At 43.9% G+C, this 20117-nt stretch overlaps 1 protein-coding gene across 1 annotated transcript in view; it reads left to right on the forward strand.

The window, feature by feature from the left end:
* The window catches only part of KL (klotho), a 67570-nt gene that overhangs the window by 24918 nt on the left and 22535 nt on the right, over nucleotides 1-20117 (forward strand). The window lies entirely within an intron of this gene.

The following is a 20117-nucleotide window of genomic DNA, read 5'->3' on the forward strand; positions in this document are numbered from 1 at the left end:
TCATGTCCATTTCATGACCTGCCCCTCCTTCCTCACTGTCGGAGTGCCCCTCATACTGCGCCATGCAGGCACCGCTCCAGATACCACTGAGGGAAAAGCTTCCGGCACTGGTGCATGTGGCGATCACCCACACCTACAGTGGAGTGGCCAGGGACTCCGGGGAGGAACAGGGGAACGGGGACAGGAGCAGCGGTGGCTGCAGATGGCAGTGGAGCAGTGGGGAGGAGGGGCAACCCTGCTCTGGAGAAGTCACCTGGTTTGGCTTTTCATCCAACTGCCCCCCTTCAGCTCGGGTCCCTCCTTCCCCTCCACACGCTGCTGCTCCACCTGCCTGCCTCTGCCAGCCCAGCTGGCTCTCAGCAGGTCAGGTAGGAATCAGGCAAACTCTGCACCCAGCCCTCCTTTAGCGGGCCACCTTGGGCCACCTCCCAGACCGCCCACCTGCAGGGCCAGCCCTGTTAAGACACTAGCCTCTGGCTGAGTTACTGAAGTCCTCAACTCATGGTTTAAAGACTTAAAGTTACAGAAAATTCACCATTTACACTATTTTAAACCTGCAAGTGACCCATGACCCATGCTGCAGAGGAAGCAAAAAAACCACCAGGGTCTCTGCCAATCTGACCTGGGGAAAATTCCTTCCTGACCACTATTATGATCAGTTAGACCCTGAGCATGTGGGCAAGATCCACCAGGAAGATACCTGGAAAAGAATTCTCTGTAGTAACTCAGAGCCCTCCCCATCTAGTGTCCCATCTCCAGCCATTGGGGATTTTGCTACAGGCAGTCGCCGATGAGCCACACACTATTGTAGGCAGTCCTGTCATACCATCCTCTCCATAAACTTATCAACCTCAGTCTTGAAGCCAGTTAGGTTTTTTGCCCTCACTGCTCACCTTGGGAGGCTACTCCAGAACTTCACTCCTCTGATGGTTAGAAACCGTCACCTAATTTCAAGCCTAAACTTGTTGATGGCCAATTTATAACCATTTGTTCTGGGGTCTACATTGCTGCTTATCTTAAATAACTCCTCTCCCTTCCTGGTATCTATCCCTCTGAGGTATTTATAGAGAGCAATGATATCTCCTCATAGCCGTTTTTGGTTAGGCTAAACATGCCAAGCTCTTTGTCTCCTCTCTTAAGGTAGGTTTTCCATTCCTCAGATCATCGTAGTAGCCCTTCTCTGTACCTGTTTGTTTGAATTCATCTTTTTTAAACATGGGAGACCAGAATTGCACACACTACTCCAGATGAGGTCTCACCAGTGCCTTGTAAAATGGTATTAACAGTTCCCTGTCTCTACCTGAAATGTCTCTACTGATGCATCCCAGGACCATGTTAGTCTTTTTCACGGCTGCATCACATTGATGGCTCATAGTCATCCTGTGATCAACAAATACACCCAGCTCTTTCTCCTCCTCTGTCACTTCCATCTGATAAGTCCCCAGCTTATCACAAAAATTCTTTTTAGTCCCTAAATGAATGATATTTTGCTTTGCACTATTAAATATCATCCCATTTCTATTACTCCAGTTTACAAGGTTTTCCAGATCTTCTTGTATGATATTCTGGTCCTCCTCCGTATTGGCAGTACCTCCCAACTTTGTATCATCTGCAAATATTACACTCCCAATTTTTGTGCCAAAGTCAGTAATAAAAATGTTAAATAAGATTGGTCCCAAGACTGGTTCCTGAGGAACTCCACTAGTAACCTCCCTCCAGCCTGACAGTTCACCTTTCAGTATGACCCATTGTAGTCTCCCCTTCAGCCAGTTCCTTGTCAGTTCTCACATATTCATCCCATCTTTTCCAATTTAACTAATAATTTCTCATGTGGGACTGTATCAGATGCCTTACTGACATCCAGGTAGATTAGATCTGCTGCATTTCCTTTGTCTAAAAAATCAGTTATCTTCTCAAAAAAGATATTAGTAACTTTGTTACTACCTCTTGAATCTAACAATTGTAGAAAAATCTACAGATACTTTCTGTCATTTAGTGTATTTACTTTTTGCAGTTCACCAAGCTTGGAACAGATCATTTAACTTAAGGAAATATTCTCATAGCCCTTTCTTATCTTAATCACTTGTTAATCACTCAAAATTCAAACAAAATTCTGACTCCCTGCCTCAGGGGTTACAAGCTGGGAGAAGTCTCCTGTCTCCTCTGCAGAACTCATTACATCGCACACTCAGGCTGTCTGCCTGCCTGAGACTTGCAGTTTGGGGATGCAATGCCCCTCCCTCCAGACTCTGCCCATGCTGTGTAGACACAACTATCCCAAATAAAATCATGTCCTCTGCGGGCCGTGTGGCTGGTGAAGCTCCAATCTGCAAGGGGGACAGGATTCCAGAAGACCTCCTTGGGGTGCATAAACTTTCTGCTGTGTGTAGCTCAGCTCTACGGGGTGCTCTGCACAAGGGTGTGAGTAGTTAGGGTGGATCCTTCCATCCTTCCCTCCTCCTGTGATGTCAGAGGTGACAGTGTGATGGGTGAGGAGTTATAGAGCGCTGTTCAATAATTGGACTCCAGTAGCCTACTGTCCTACTGATTCCCCTCCACCACATGTGCCAAGCACTTGGCGCAGCTTCCAGGTGTGCCCAAAATGTGCTAAGTATTTACTAAACATAAAAGAAAATTAACAAATGCAGTCAAAAAATTGACAGTTGATTACTTTTGTTCTTACCCCACAGTTAAAAGAAGGCACACTTTATAATAGTAATATTGCCTGGAACCAGCGGTGAGCTGCCAAAATCTTAACAACGGGTTCCCTCCTCACCCCACGAGGGGGTCGTTGCCCACCCGCACCCTCCAGGACTCCTGCCTCATCCAACCCCCCTCCCCTGTCCCCTGACTGCCCCCAGAACTGGGTAGGAGGGTCTCGTGGGCACCACTAGTGGGTGCCTACCCCTAAGAGCCAGACGGACCTGCCAGGGGGTGAGGTGGGGAGTCCCAGCGGTGCTTACTGGGGCAGCTCCCAGGAAGCATCCGGCAGGTCCCTCTGGCTCCTAGGGGCGGGGGAGCGTAGCTAGGGGGGAGCAGGGGGGGCGGCCACTCCCCCCACTGATCACATCAAAAGTGGCGCCTTAGGCGCTGACTCCCTGGGTGATCCGGGGCTGGAGCACCCACAGGGAAAATTTGGTGGGTGCAGAGCACCCACCAGCAGCTCCCCACCCCATGCCCGGCCCCAGCTCACCTCCACTCTGCTCCACCTCCTCCGATGAATGCACCCCCCCGCTCTGCTTCTCCACCCCCTCCCCCGGCTTCCCACAAATCAGCTGTTCGGCAGGAAGCCGGGCAGGGCTGAGAAGCAGGCGGCGGCTTCGCGCTCAGGCCGAGGGTGGCAGAGGTGAGCTGGAGCGGGGAGCGGTTCCCCTGGTGCACTCTTCCCCCCCCAGGTCACCTGCTGCAGCGCGGGCGGCCCTCCACGCACCCCCCCAGCTCACCTCCGCCTCCCTGGGCCTGAGCAGGAAGCCGCGGCCTGCTTCTCAGCCCGCCCCGGCTTCCCGCGCGAACAGCTGATTTGTGGGAAGCCTGAGGGGGGCAGAGAAGCAGGGCGGGGTGGCGCGTTCAGGGGAGGAGGCGGAGCGGAGGTGAGCTGGGGCCGGGGTGGGCCAGGGAGCTGCTGGTGGGTGCTCTGCACCCACCAAATTTTCCCCTTGGGTGCTCCAGGGCTGGAGCACCCATGGTGTTGGCGCCTAAGGCGCCACTTTTGGCCCGTTAAATTTAGAAGCCCTTTTAGAACCGGTTGTCCCTCGTGGAACAACCAGTTCTAAAAGGGCTTCTAAATTTAACAACCGATTCTAGCAAACCGGTGAGAACCGGCTCCAGCTCACCACTGCCTGGAACCTCTTGTCCTTTTTGTGCCATCATCAGTAACTCCCAGGTCCTGTTGAAGCCTTTGTTTGGATCAATGGCGACTACACTCCTCTCTGTAGCATAAGCAGTATGCAAATTGTCACAATTTCTCTTTGTTAGGAGATAAATATTTTTTTTCTTCAGCACATCAATTCCTTTCCTAGATAGAATATTCAAATCTAATTCATCTTAGATATTGCAATAGATGTATTTTGGAAGTTATAAAGGAGAAAACAGAAAATTAAAAAGGTTTTAAATCTCAAGTGCCTGGCATGTGGTCTGTAACAAGATTCTGCAAGCTGGTATTAAATTTTAAATACGGAATATTTCATGATATGTGTTTGCACAATGTAATAAAATTACCTTAGTCTTCTAACAGCCAGATCACTCCCTTTGTATTGATAGCATGTCAAATGCTTCTGAAAGGTAATAGCCTTTGTTAAAGCCATAAGCCTTTAACCCTGCTCAGAGTGCTGTTGCCTTTGAACTAAAGTTGACATAAGGTATGTGACATCCTTTGTTGTAACACTGAAAATTTAGCTTTTGATTAAACAACATCCTCTTGCTTGAATTTAAGGAAATGCATAACTAGTAGGGCTAAATCATGGCCTCCAGTCAGGCTGGCATGTGTCAGTTTTGTCCCTTCCTCCCACTTTTCTTATTTCCATTTAACCCAATCTTATTTCAGTTTAGTTAAAGTTGACATGGACCAGTTTCAAGGTAAACCAAAACAAGAGTGTGCACAAGAGAGTTTGCATTTGTGTGTAGATAACTACTCACTGCAGAGGCCAAACCAGCTCCAGCAGCCTGTGGATCGGGTCATTGATGTGATTCTTCTTGCTGTTCTTATATGGACACTATCAGATTAATTCTTTCTGTTGGGATCCCCTTAAAATCTGGATTAAAGTAACTAAGAGATTCTCTTTCCCAGGTACATTTACACTGTAGGTTCAACAAGAGTGGTAATGTGCCATAGGCTAGCATGCAGTTAGTGTGCTTTGTCCTTTTAGATTATTTTCCTGGCCTGCTAGTGGGATGACTGGCCCACACTGCAGGAGGTCTTTCAGGGTTTAAAGCATCATGCTCTCCCTAACCAGTAAGTTTGACTTTGATTCAAACACAATTTTTAATTGCTAACAAATTCTAAGACACAGTTCCTTGACTGATTTCAGAGTAACAGCCGTGTTAGTCTGTATTCGCAAAAAGAAAAGGAGTACTTGTGGCACCTTAGAGACTAACCAATTTATTTGAGCATAAGCTTTGGTGAGCTACAGCTCACTTCATCGGATGCATACTGTGGAAAGTACAGAAGATCTTTTTATACACACAAACCATGAAAAAATGGGTGTTTACCACTACATCCACCAATGTGATATATGCCATCATGTGCCAGCAATGCCCCTCTGCCATGTACATTGGTCAAACTGGACAGTCTCTACGTAAAAGAATAAATGGACACAAATCAGATGTCAAGAATTATAACATTCATAAACCAGTCGGAGAACACTTCAATCTCTCTGGTCACGCGATTACAGACATGAAAGTTGCGATATTACAACAGAAAAAACTTCAAAACCAGACTCCAGCGAGAGACTGTTGAATTGGAATTCATTTGCAAATTGGATACAATTAACTTAGGCTTGAATAGAGACTGGGAGTGGCTAAGTCATTATGCAAGATAACCTATTTCCCCTTGTTTTTTCCTCCCCTCCCCCCCCCCCCCCCCCGACGTTCTTGTTAAACCCTGGATTTGTGCTGGAAATGGCCCACCTTGATTATCATACACATTGTAAGGAGAGTGATCACTTTAGATAAGCTATTACCAAGAGGAGAGTGGGTTGGGGGGGGGGAGAAAACCTGGATTTGTGCTGGAAATGGCCCACCTTGATTATCATACACATTGTAAGGCGAGTGATCACTTTAGATAAGCTATTACCAGCAGGAGAGTGGGGTGGGGGGAGAGAAAACCTTTTGTAGTGGTAAACACCCATTTTTTCATGGTTTGTGTGTATAAAAAGATCTCCTATACTTTACACAGTATGCATCCGATGAAGTGAGCTGTAGCTCACAAAAGCTTATGATCAAATAAATTGGTTAGTCTCTAAGGTGCCACGAGTACTCCAGTTCCTTGACTGTGGGTGAGAGTTGGAAACACCATCCCTTTCTCACTCAGGGTCTGTAGGAATTATTTTTCCATATGCATTGTTTTTATTTAAAAGCTGTTTATTTAGGAAGTATGAGAAATTTTACAAATCATTTACCATAAAAATAGAAGAAATACAAATATTAACTGATTGAAAATGAACCTATCACTGTTTTGATTAGAGAAGTATTATGCAACAACACAGTTGTGAATTTTTTCTGTTTGATTGGGTTCTATAAGTTACAAGACAATCCTCTCTATACAGCCTATGACACGTTTGTTTGTTTAAATTGACATATAAATAGATAGTTCTGTCTTCACTCATATTAGCAAACCAAAGTTCTAGCCTATTATATTCATTATTTTAAAGAAATGTGTTAAATTTATTTTTTGTTGGTAATTATATCCTAAATATTTAATAAATGTTAACCAAATAGCTAAGGATATCATTTATTTTGCTATGTAAATGCACTTGATACATTTATTTTTCCATAACATCCCATATATTTTGTGACTCCTACTCTAATTTGGGGGTTTATTTTTTCTCTTCCAATAATCTACTAGGCTACTAACAGATGAGAGATTAATTTCTGTAGGAAACCCCCAAAGGATTACCAGTGGATCATTTGGTAATAAATGTCCAATATATTTGTAATATTTGGTTACAAATCACATCCCAATACTGTCTTTAAAATTAGACTTCCACAATATACACATAAAATCACAACTATTTCTCCAATATTTATCCCCACTTGTGTGTGAGAGAGAGATGCATTTGAACCTTGCTGGTGTGAGATACTATTGAAACAGAATTTTAAAGAAAGTTTTGTGCTACAAATCGAGGTTGCCTGTCCTCTCTTTCAAAGTGCCTCTTCTCCAGGGATCCCTTCTTGCCAGTAAGACTGTAAGAAAATATGGAAATAAATGAGTTCTAGTTTTCTTGTTCCCTATGCATTTAGCTTCTATAAAAGTTAGATTCCTGTGCAAAACAGAGCCTATAGAAGGCTGACCGTGTACTGTTAGAAAAGTGTATAACTGGTGCCAGATGGTTCTCTAGAGTGATGGGTGTGGAAGTGCTAATCTCCCTGTTAGCTCAAACCTCTGGGTATGTCTACACTGCAAATGCTATAGCAGCACAGCTGCAGTGCTGCGGCTACACTGCTCCAGGGCTGTAGCGTAGACTCTTGCTGCAGTGACGGAATGGGTTTTTCCATCGCTGTAGTATTAAATCCACCCCCTTGAGAGGTGGTAGCTAAGTCAACTGAAGAATGTTTCTGTTGATGTAGCAGTGTCTGTACCGGGGCTAAGGTTGCCTTAACTATGTCTCTCAGGGGTGTGAATTTTATGCTTTGTTGTGGGGTGATCAGCACCGTGTCTGCCTGCTTAAGCCCTCAGGGCCCTGACCCATACTGATCTTCCTATTGATTTTTATTGGCATATGGACACCTAGTTAGTTATTGAGTTACCAGCTGAACAGCTTGCTGCAGCATCACTGGTGCAACTAAAGTTTTGTTTCTGCTAGGGAATCCTTGAGGAATTTCTTCAGATGTCAGGCCCTGTCAACACTGGTTCTCCACTTGTGAGGTAACTCCCTTCCCTTCATGTATCATTATATAATGCCTGCATTTGTAATTTTCACTCCATGCATCTGAAGAAGTGGTGTTTTACCCACGAAAGCTTATGCCCAAATAAATCTGTTAGTCTTTAAGGTGCCACCAGACTCCTTGTTGTTTTTGAGGATACAGACTAACACGGCTACCCCCTGATATTTGTTCTATAATATTTAGACCAGAGATGTCCTTGATTAGTCTTTCAGCTGTGGAAGGAGGTACCAAAAATGGAGGTACCAAAAATGTGCTTACATCTAGGTTTTGAGATAAATTATGGAAAAAACAGATACTGTCTTGCTGTCACGGTGCTGTTGCTTTATAAGGAAATCTCATTGAAAATTTCTGCTACTATTGGATATGTAGTTCATTCAATTACTGAGAAATTAGAGGTTTCAGAGTAGCAGCCGTGTTAGTCTGTATCCGCAAAAAGAAAAGGAGTAGTTGTGGCACCTTAGAGACCAACACATTTATTTGAGCATAAATTAGAGACATCTCATTGTTCACTTTAAACCCTACCCCTTTAATATATCCGCTAATTCATAGATCTCTATCCAGCTAGGTATCAATATGGCTGCCATCACTATAGTGCTATATTTTCAATGAATTTATCTTCATGACATCATATAGGTAGAGAAACATTATTATCCCTATTATGCAATGGGGAGCAGAGACACAGGAAGGTTAAATGACTCAACCAAAGTCACACAGGAAATCTGTTGCAGAGCTAGGAATTTCAGTGCAGGGCTTTATTCACAAGGCCATGCTTCATCCTTGAATAACTTCTATTATCATTATTCAAATTATAATTGTACTGTGTGATTTAATATTTGCATGTTGCACCATAGCAGTAGACATCCATGATGTTTTTCAGGCTGCATGAGTACACAACAAACTACTGCCTTCCTTCACATCAAATTTCCATTGGTGTAATTGAGAGCACAACATGGCCCCCACTCGCTGGCCAAGGATCTTATAAACTATAAAACTGTGAAAAACCTACTTGTTTCAGATCTTCATTCCCCCTTATGTTTCCTCATTCTGTTTTAAAAGATCTCCAAAAAACAATCACAACACTTATCTGGAACAGAGTGTGCCCTAAAGCTAGCCCTGTGTGGCTTCAGCAAGAAAAAGAAAATGGGGACAGGATTGGGATCTCTCAGACTTAGTTTAATATTTAGTTTTTAGCTGCACAGTCCAATGTTGACTAGATATATGTATACGCACACATGCACTCTTACACAGAAAGCCATTCACATTACTAGGTACAAATGGAGCACACTGTTTTTCTGATTAATTCAAAACATAGTATTGTACTTTGTACTAGTACACAAAAGACAAATTGTGCCACTCAAGTAAATTAAACAGATAACAGGCTTTCCCCCCGGCCAATTCCTTGAGTTCAGACAATACATGCTTCATAAAAAAAGACTTATTCCTCTGAGTGCTAGCCAAAATTGAAATAATATTTTGTAACTTCTTTGGTGGTAAAGGCCTCGTGGCAGAGGTACACTCTCTTCTCATAAATGCCTACTCAACTCCAAAAGAGATTACATATATGGAGGACTAGTAAAGAAGGAAACCTGAAACATGTTGGCCTGCTGTATTATAAATAAGGCAACGACTTGGTCACAGGTCAGGGAAGTCATGGATTCTGTGACTTTCTGTGACTTCTGCAGCGGCCCGTGCGCCTGGCTGAGGGGCAGCTCAGGCAGCCCCTGTGCCAGTCACACTGGCCGCTCCTGGGGCAGTCTTGGGCCACCGCGCTCCCCAGCAGCAGAGTTTGGGTGTGGGAGGGGACAGGGGGTTGGGGTCCTGGATGGGGTGAGGCAGGCTCTGGGTGGGGCTTACCTAGGGGGGCTCCCCAGAAGTGGCAACATCCCCCTTGCTCAGCTGCTAGGGAGAGGCATGGCCAGGCAGCTCTGCGCGCTGCCTCAGCCCAGAGTGCTGGCTTCGCAGCTCCCATTGGCTGGCAGCTAAGCGAGAGGGATGTCGCTGCTTCCAGGGAGCCCCCCAGGTAAGCGCCGCCCAGAGCCCGCCTCATCCCATCCGGTGCCCCAATCCTCTGCCCCCTCCCGCACCCAAACTCTGTTGCTGTTGGGGAGGTAGGGAGCTTGCTGGCCCTGCCAACCCCCACCCCAGCACCAGTGGGGGTCCTTGCCATTCACCACCGCCCTCCCGCACCCCCCAAGCAGCTGGGCCACCCTCCCCCAGCACCTGTGGGGCCCCTGGGCAGCCCCCCCCTCAAGTTTTATTCACTGGTATTTTTAGTAAAAGTCATGGACAGCTCACGGGTCGTGAATTTTTCTTTACGGCCCATGACCTGTCCGTGACTTTTACTTAAAATCCCTGCGACTAAAACGTAGCCTTAGTTATAAGCCACGTGTCTGATTTTTCAAAAACGCTGAGCACCTCTACCTCTCATTGAGTTCAGTGGCATAGGTAGATAGACTCAGCACGTCTGAACCTCAGCCAATTAACAATATTTCTAAGAAGAGTTCCCATCTCCTAAAACAATATCAGTTTCCATTCAGAACCTTTGAAACACTATTTAGGATAAATAAACTGGCAACCTAAGCAAGGCTTGGTGATAGAGAAATGGCTAACTAGCTTTTGGTTTTATTTGTATAGGATGGGAGTGTCTTCAAATCTGTATGCTTTGGAATCAAATCTCAAAAAAAAAATTATTCCATCATATGGCCAACGAATCATTTGTCCTGCCCCACTGTAGGCACTTCTCGATTTGGATGAAAACTGTTCCAAATTAAGGTCAAACTTTACTACAGTTTCTTTTCTTGGCTGCTCAAGCTGTTATTGCAGTATAGTGGTGCAACACTAATATGCTTCTGCTGGATTAATAAATAAAAAAAATTGGAAAGTACTTGCAGTGCAGGAAAAATAATAACTCTAGGAGCAACTCCTACACCAGCTCTTTGAAAACTTGGCTTCCTCGTATCAACTACATTAAAAAAGACCTGGTAGTTTAATGATCAGAACATTTCAACAAGTCCTTTGTATACAAACAGAAGAATCCATGCTGTCATGACACATATATACAATACAAACATCAACGTTTACAAAGTAGGGACTATATGATCTTTATTTTTTGCTGTTTAACCATAGTCAGTAAAGACAGTTTAAAGTACTATGCTTAGGAAGTAAAAATCAAATGGACAACTATAAAATGGGGAATAACTTGCTAGGCAGTAATATTACAGAAAAGGTTCTGGGGGTCATTGTAGATCACATGTTGCATATGAGCCAACAATGTGATTCAGTTTCAAAAAAGGCAAATACCATTCTGAGTTGTATTTATAGGAGTGGCGTATCTAAGACATGAATGATAATTGTTTCACTCTGTTTGGCACTGGTGAGGCCTCAGCTGGAGTACTGTGACTGTGTCTGGTTTTGAGCACTGCTCTTCAAGAAAAATATGGACAAATTGGAGACCAGTGGAGAGCAAAAAAAATGATAAGAGGTTTAGAAAACAAAATCTATGAGGGCATGTTAAAAAAACCAAAAGAAACTGGGCAAGTTTAGTCATGAGAAAAGAAGATTGAGAGGGTACCTGATAAGTCTTCAGATATGCAAAGGGATGTTATAAAGAAGATGGTGATCACTTCTCTATGTCTAATGAAGGTAGGGCAAAAAGTAATGGGCTTAGTCTGCAGCTAGGGATATTTAGGTTAAATATTAGGAAAAACTTTCTAACTCTAAGGATAGCGAAGTGTTGGAATAAGTTACCAAGGGAGGTTGTGGAATCTCTGTCATTGGGGGTTTATAAAAACAGGTGTGAGCTTCTTCAGGGACTAGAACCCTGATCTGTGTAGTGGGAAGAGCCAACACCTCCATGCTTCAGCCCTGGGGAGGTTGAGAGGCAGACTCCAGGCAGCCCCAGCTTTTGGCCATGGGGTTTCAGTACAGGCTCCAACCCCTGGCCACATGGCAGCAGGCTCCAATCCCTGTCTCTAGCCCGACCCCAGCAGCAGCTGCTGGCCCCGGGCACCGATCCCCGACTCCAGCGGCAGCCACTGGCCCTGGGCACCAACCCCCTGCCGCGTGCTCCAACACCCAGTCCTGGCCGCTGACCCGGGGTGCTGACTTGTAGTCCAAGCTGCGCAGCAGCAGGCACCAGCTCTGGGTGCTGATCCCCACCCCTCCATTGCCCCGGACCCCAATTGCCTTTGCCTCCATTCCCCGACCGCGTCAAGGGCTTAATTTGTCCTGGGACTTGCTGAGAAAAGTGATATTAACAAACATACAAATACCACTTTTCACAGTAATATTTTTATTGAGTCTGCAAAAAAAAAATCTACATAAATAAATTACAATGATTTGGATGTGTCTATGTGCTATTTATTTGTTTTTCCTAAAGTTAATCAAGTATTTTAGGAAAAAGTGTCAGTGTCAGAGCAAGAGTTGGTGGCTGCACTCTGAGGCCACTAAAAAACATGTTGCAAGAACCCTGTCATAGGCTGAAATAGGTTCACATAAAACACTCATCAAATACCAAACATACTTGTAAAAAACTAATTCTGGTCTCCGATATTTGCAATTAGAAGAAGGGGCTACATTTTGTTTGGTAATTGTCTGGTGCAAAGTACTTCACCTTGTTCTAATAAAGAAGTAGACCAAGAGATATTTATGGGAAGTAATAGGAGAGAGAAGAAAAATAAAAATCTTAAATGCCTGGCAAATTGGTACTAAAATTTACATATAGAATATTTTATGTTGGCAGTTTCCAAATATGAAGAAATAGTGTAGCTTTTTAATAGCCATATCTGTCCCTTATACTATGCTAGGGTTGTCATCTTCTCCTGAGAGGGAATGTTGTGTCAGCTCAGAGATTGTATAGATAAAATCTACTTCACTCTGGGTCTAAAGATGGCACATCCTTCCTTTTGATGGTAAGGAAAAACACAGATTACATTTTTCTTCTTCTTTCCCAAGCCATACTGATAATTATATGCGTTTCAAAAGGGCTTCTGATCTAGGATTGGATATTTAATTTTTTTTTAGATATAGATTCAAAGATTCATAGATATTTAGGTCAGAAGGGACCATTATGATCGTCTAGTCTGACCTCCTGCACAACGCAGGCCACAGAATTTCACCCACCTAATGTACTTACCGTAATCAAAATCCTTTGCATGTCTTTTCCAGTTATCTTTTTTCTTTGTATTGCTAAATGAATTTTGGTAACACTTTACTATGCAGAGTTTCATTAACATGCAAATAGAGAGTAAATACAGATATGTCACTTGGGCATGGCAAGCACAGTTTATTTGTGAAATGCAGAGCACACTGTTCTTAGTTCAGAAAACACCATTAACATTGATACAACATGGTCTTAGAGCAGGTGTTTCTCCAGTTTTTTGTGCTGGTGTCCCCCTTTGGACTTTAAAAAAAATCGTGGAACTTCCCCCCCACCACAATGTTAAAAATTTCAACCCCACCTCACCTTAAGTTTGGGATTCTGCGCTTCAGCCCTCTCTGGCGCTGAGCTGAAACATGTAAATCAGCTTCACAGGACCCCTGTGGCATGGAGCTCCAGGGAATTGCCCTGCTTCCTAACCCATAACGCCAGCCCTGCTTGTGACTCCCCTGAACCTGCCCCACGTGTCCCCTGGGGATCGCTATCCCCAGGTTGAGAAACAACTGATCTAGAGGAATAAGCATGGTCCTGGGAGTCAGGAGGCCCTAAACTCTTATTCTGGATCTGCCATGTAAGGATAACATAGAAATTGTTAGGATAATTCTAGAGATTGACACCAAAATTGCACAGAATGATGTGTATTGCCAATGCCAACCTTAGGAGGTCTCGGTTATTTGGGGCAGGAATCCTGGGGAGTAGGCAGGCTGGTATATATTCTTAAATTAATTTTATCTCATAACTCTGCTGAACTCTCTGATGGAGTGTGATATGGCTGTATCAAATTCTGAAGTATGTTTTATACCAGGGGTGGGCAAACTATGGCCCGCAGGCCAGATCCAGCCTCTCAGGGCTTTGGATCCAGCCTGCGGGATTGTCCCCCGTGTTGCCGCAGGCCCCGCGCCGCTCTCAGAAGCGGCCGGCGCCACGTCCCTGCAGCCTGGGCAGGGAACTTTTATACAAAAAAACTCTTTCTGGGGGACACCAGGAAGACTGGCATTCTCAGAGACAGTTGGTAGTTCCAACTAAGTACTGGGTAAAGCTCTTGAGCTTAGCCCACGATCATCCTAGTGGCCATGCTGGGGTGAACAAAACCAAAAACCATTTGCAAAAGTCATTCCACTGGGAGGGAATGGGCAAGGATGTTTCTACCTATGTCCGGTCTTTTAAGGTGTGCCAAAGAGTAAAAAAAACCCAAGACCAGGTCAAAGCCCCTCTCCAGCCACTTCCCATCATTAAGCTTCCATTTCAGCAAGTAGCTGTGGATATTCTGGGTCCTTTTCCGAAAAAGACACCCAGAGAAAAGCAGTACATACTGACTTTCATGAATTTTGCCACTCGATGGCCAAAAGCAGTAGCTCTAAGCAACACCAGGGCTAAAAGTGTGTGCCAGGCACTAACAAACATTTTTGCCAGGGTAGGTTGGCCCTCCGACATCCTTACAAATGCAGGAACTAATTTCCTGGTAGGAACCATGAAAAGCCTTTGGGAAGCTCATGGGGTGAATCACTTGGTTGCCACCCCTTACCACCATCAAACAAATGGCCTGGTAAAAAAGTTTAATAAAACTTTGGGGGCCATGATACGTAAATTCGTAAATAAGCACTCCAGTGATTGGGACGTAGTGTTGCAGCAGTTGCTCTTTGCCTACAAAGCTGTACCACATCCCAGTTTAGGGTTTTCACCATTTAAACTTGTATATGGCCCCAAGGTTAAGGGGCTATTACAGTTGGTAAAGCAGCAATGGAAGGGGTTTACACCTTCTCCAGGCGCTAACATTCTGAACTTTGTAACCAACCTACAAAACACCCTCCGAACCTCTTTAACCCTTGCTAAAGAAAGCCTAAAAAATGCTCAAAAAAAGCAAAAAGCCTGGTATGATAAACATGCCAGAGAGCGTTCCTTCAAAGTAGGAAACCAGGTCATGGTCTTAAAGGCGCCCCAGGCCCATAAAATGAAAGCGTCGTGAAAAGGGCCATTCACGGTCCAAAAGCTCCTGGAAGCTGTTAATTATCTCATAGTATTCCCTACCTCAAACCAAAAGCCTGGTGTACCATATTAATTCTCTAAAGCCCTTTTATTCCAAAAAATTAAAGGTTTGTCAGTTTACAGCCCAGGGAGGAGATAACGCTAAGTAGCCTAAAAGTGTCTACTATGAAGGGAAAAGTGATGGTGGTGTGGAAGAGGTGAACCTCTCCATGACCCTTGGGCGTATGCAGCGACAGCAGATCAAAGGAGCTGTGCGCTAGCTACGCACTGATGTTCTCAGCCACCCCAGGACTGACTGAATGGGCATACCGCTCCATTGACACAGGTAATGCTCACCCAATTAAAGCCCAACCTTACTGGGTGTCTCCTCAAGCTAAAACTGCTATAGAAAAATCAATGCACAAATACAAAATGGGAAATAACTAGCTAGGTGGTAGTACTGCTGAAAAAGATATAGGGGTTACAGTGGGTCACAAACTGAATGAGTCAACAGTGTGATGCAGTTACAAAAAGGGCTAATATCATTCTAGAATATATTAACAGGGGTGTTGTATGTAAGACAAGGAAGGTAATTATCCTGCTGTACTCGGCATTGGTGAGGCCTCAGCTGGAGTACTGTGTTCAGTTCTCAGCACCACAGATGTGGATAAGATTGGAGAGAGTCCATCAGAAAGCAACAAAAATGAAAATTTTTTAGAAAACCAGACCTATGAGGAAAGGTTAATAAAATTGGGCATGTTTAGTCTTGAGAAAAGAAGACTGCAGCGGGAGGACCTGATAAGTCTTCAAATATGTTAAGGGCTGTTATAAAGAAGACTGTGATCAATTGTTGTCTATGTCCACTGAAGGTAGGATAAGAAGTAATGGGATGAATCTGCAGCAAGGGAGATTTAGATTTAGATTAAATATTAGGAAAAACTTTCTTACTACTATAAAGGTAGTTAAGCTTGATACTGCCACAGCGCAGGGGGCTGGACTTGATGACTTCTTGAGATTCCTTCCAGCCCTACGTTTCTGATTCTATGTAAGGACTGGTAGGAGATGGAGAGAGAGGACAGGAGGGGCTCTGCCATGCCTGAAACACTGATGAACCACAGATGCACAAGAAGGGGTGAGCTCAGATTAAGGGAGGGTGTGTCTCAGGGCTTTTGTTATTTTCAAAGAGCTGTAACTCTCAACTACTTTAAGAGTAAAGTGACTGTAGTTAAGAAATTCCGCTGCTAACCCCATATTCCTTGCTGCCCTGCCATGTTGTCCCTGAAGCTCAGAGTGCCCTCAGTGTAGATGGGGTGCTGAGGGAGTGTTTGAAAGTAACTGGAGGGCTCAGAGATTTCAGGATCTAGGGTGGCTGGATGGAATGTTTCACATCCCCCAAAAAAGGTATCAGACTAGAGGCTTGAACCTGGGAGTGAGCCTTAGAGTCCAAGAGCAAGAAATGGTGACTAGACTACATCCAGACTCAGGTGGCTTGAAAGCATGTGGAACCCAGCGATTGGGTCCACTTGCAACAGACTGGTGACTGTATAGTGGGTCAGGGGGCCAGTTTGTAACAAGTCCATTTTAGTGAGGCACCTCCTTCCAAGCCAAAATATAAAAGGTATGATCACTGCACATTCCAGATCAACCCAAGCTCATGCCAAGCTGCGCAACCAGCTCGAAAATGCCTAGGCAAACCACGCTCAGTAGAAGTCTCAGTTAATACAAGTAAATAGTGGATTTTGGTGGTCTTAATTGCATTCAACCCTGAACTGAATTGCATGAACCATAGGTTAGTTTTTGCTTGCCATTGCTACACTATCAGGAGTTGAGAGGTCAAATAAGGACAAAGGAACAAATAGACATTTACTACCAGCTGTCTCTGCTCTGTCACTGGCCTCCTGCAGCTTTATCTCCAGAAGCCTTTAATTACAGAAATTCCAGGGTTCCATACACCAAACTATTCCCAAATACTCCAGTAATGTTGATTGGCACTCCGTCCATAATCATTAGAATGAATGTGTGGCATGTTATTTTCTGTGTCAGGATTTTTGGCCACAAAAACAGTCTCATTCCTTTTACCCAGGCAAACTGTGGAAGGCAGGCATTTGTTGTATAAATGTAACTTTTTCAAAATGTTAGTGGCTGGCCATTGTTGTACTTTCTTTTTCACCAGCGGTGAACTGTCCAGCGCCTGTTTCTCCTCTTTGCTATGAAGAAAGGATTGAGCTGGAAGAAGTCCCTACCTCTTTGGCTTTGTTTTGAGATAGGTGGATATGAAGATGCAGGACCACAGGTGTTGACTTTTGGTTTTGCCAGTACCTCCTCTCTGCCCCTTCCCCCCCCCCCACTGCAAGTGGTGGGTGGGGCCTTTGGGGAAGGGTCTGAGCAGGGTTGGGGCCTGAGCCTTGGGGTGCAGTGTGGGCAGGGCCTGGAGGAGAAGAGGCTGAGTGGGGACTGGGCCTCGGGGAGAAGAGGCCGAGTGGGTGTGGGGCCTTGGGGCAGAACACAAGTGGAGTGGGGGGGGGGTGAGGCTGGGGCCCACAAAAGATTAATCTGGCTCTGTGGGTTCAGAGCACCCCCTATTTTTTTCCGTTGGGAGCTTGAGCCTTGGAGCACCTCTGGAGTTGGTGCTTATCTGAAGGAGGCATCTGTTTTGCTCCCCTAGAGGGAAAGGATTGGGACATATTGGGCCACTCCCTGTACAACCTTGGAGGGGACAGTGTTACACAGAAGGACAGCACGTACGGGGATACAGGTATTTTGAACATGGATTGTGAAATGGGTCTCCGTTGACATAGAGAAGTCATGTATCTTTGGGAGCATGCATGGTGAGTGTCTCCAGGTGTCTGGTCAGGGATATGGGATGGGGGGCATGAGTCACATGGGGAGAATAGATACCACTATTATGAGGAAACGTAGGGGGATTTATGGAGGAGGTAATACAAGCCAGTTTGCTTGTGTGTTAGTATAATTCAAAGTAGATGTTAAAATGTATAAGAATGTGTTTTGTGTTTAAACTTCATGAAAAACTGGGGGAATGTCGCAAGCATTGTTTTCTCTTATCTGTACCCTGTTACAATGTAATAGCAAACATTTGCATTGTATATACCCCTGTAACTAAGTAACCCATCAAATGAGAAAAAACGCTAGTGTAATGCAAATGAAGAACTTTAACAGGAAAGTGCAAATTCCTGTGCATGAAAAGCATATGGTCATTGTGTGTGAGATCAAAGTCTCTAAGTACATTCCTCTTTCCCCATCATGAAAGAAAGGACACACTGGAGGCTGTTCTGTCAGCTCAGTTTCTGTGAAAAGAAGCTATAAATATGGACACATGAAAAATTATTTTGTTTGGATTCTAACGGGGAAAAATAACAGAAAAGAAGATGGAGATCCCTAGAGTTACTCTGTGTAGCCCTAAAAGACTTCTGGGAAACTGGCAGATTACATCTCTGCTACCTTTTGAAATTATAGACCAGTGGTTCTCAACCTGTTTACATTGTGGGCTGCTCTCTATGTTATGTGGGTCGTATCTACAGAATACATATAGGATCTGTGTGGCCCTTAGGATGTCAGATGGGCCGCAGCTGTGTGCTCATTGGGCTGCAAGCAGCCTGGGGGCTACAGGTTGAGAACCACTGTTATAGACTGTGACTCACATGTACATATATTTTTACCTGCTTTAACCTCTCAGTAACTCTCATTTGTTTTTCTTAGCTAATAAACCTTTAGTTAGTTTACTACAGAATTGGCTCCTAGCGTTGTCTTTGGTGTGAGATCTAGGATGCAAATCAACCCGGGTGAGTGACTGGTCACTTGGAACAGGTGTAACCTGAGTATTTTATCATTTTTGGTGTAAGTGGCCATTTATCACATAGTCCATCTTGCCTGGGTGGCAAAATAGACTGGAGAGCCTAAAGGGACTGTGTGGAACTCCGTGGTAAGACTATTATAGTGATCGAGGAGTTCACATTTGTTACTGGGTTGGGGAAATCTATAGAACATACCACCAGTATGGGGTGTCTGCCCAGTTTTTGACAGTCTACCCTGAGTGGCTCATGGTAGTGAGCCACTCCAGACAGCGTGACACCATGGTATTTTCTCTGTTTTCTCCTTTTGTCAGCAGGATGGGGTTACAATGTATGGCAAATTGTCTTGTGAGTCTGCAATTCAGATAGCATGTCTGTACGTGAGGTTTTGAAGTAGAGTTACTATTTCTCAATTTTCAATTTTTCCTCAGTAGTTAATCATGTTTTATAAATTTATCTCTTATGGCAATAGAGATGACAATCTGACATGTAAACAATTAGTTCTTAATAAATCTGGCATTTCATTGCAACTGGAAGCTGTGAATGATAATTCTGGATTAAAATGAAACTGAGAAGCAATTATCAATGTATCAGTGATACATTTATCAGGATGGAGATGCAAGGCCTTCTGTATCATTTAAATCTTGAGCAAGGGCTGGAAACAGTGGCTATACGTGGATGTCTCTGCATTTCCTGCATGTTGTAGAATGGGGCTCCTACTTGGCTTTGAATAGGTTGGTGCAGAGAGAGAATGGGTGTGTCTCTGTGTGTGTTTGGGGGCTGGGGTTGAGATGTGGGGGTTATGAGATTCCTGACCATCTGGATTTAGTAGCCTTAAACCCATTTATAATGGGTGTGAAGGGGCACTGGCTTCTCTTCCTGCTCATGTCTATCCTTCTTCCAAATCCTCGTGATTCTATGCATAGTTTTAAATCAGACCTTATGATTCAGAATCTGTTTGAAAACTCCAGTTTATTTTGAACAACAAGAAAAGTCAGATTTAATTTATTCATTCATTTATAAATTAAAGAAATAAAAGATTTTAAAAGATTGTATATAGGACAGAGATGGCAGGGTTTTGAAGTCATTCTCTTGACCATCAGTCCCAGCTCTAACTGCTAAATGTATGACCTCCAGATTTTTTCCGCAGTTCCAGATAAGAAGTTACCATAGCTTTTTTTCTAGTTTTGCCTTTCTTTGTAACTGTCTAAAAACGTAATAATGTAATTTTTGACAATTTCTACACATCTAATCTAAAACAGCGATAAACAAGCTAAGACTCCTGTAATGTAAAATACAATCTGAAACATGTTTTTTTTCAAATACATTTTTAAAATGTGCTCTTACTTTTTAACTATTTGAAATCTCATGATGCCAATAATACTGTAAGGTGTAATTTGTTACCAATTTAATAAAATTTAAAACCAGCAAAACTTTAAAAAGTAATGATATCAGACAAAATGACCTTTCTCTTTTATGTGTGTTCAAACCAAAAGCCTAAGTTTCACTCATACCAGTAGGTAAGTACAAAGCTAGGTTTCATTTTAAAATTAAAACACTATTTTTCAAAAGATCAGAAAAAC

Source organism: Chelonia mydas, chromosome 1 (assembly GCF_015237465.2).
Source record: "Chelonia mydas isolate rCheMyd1 chromosome 1, rCheMyd1.pri.v2, whole genome shotgun sequence".
NCBI lineage: Eukaryota > Metazoa > Chordata > Testudines > Cheloniidae > Chelonia > Chelonia mydas.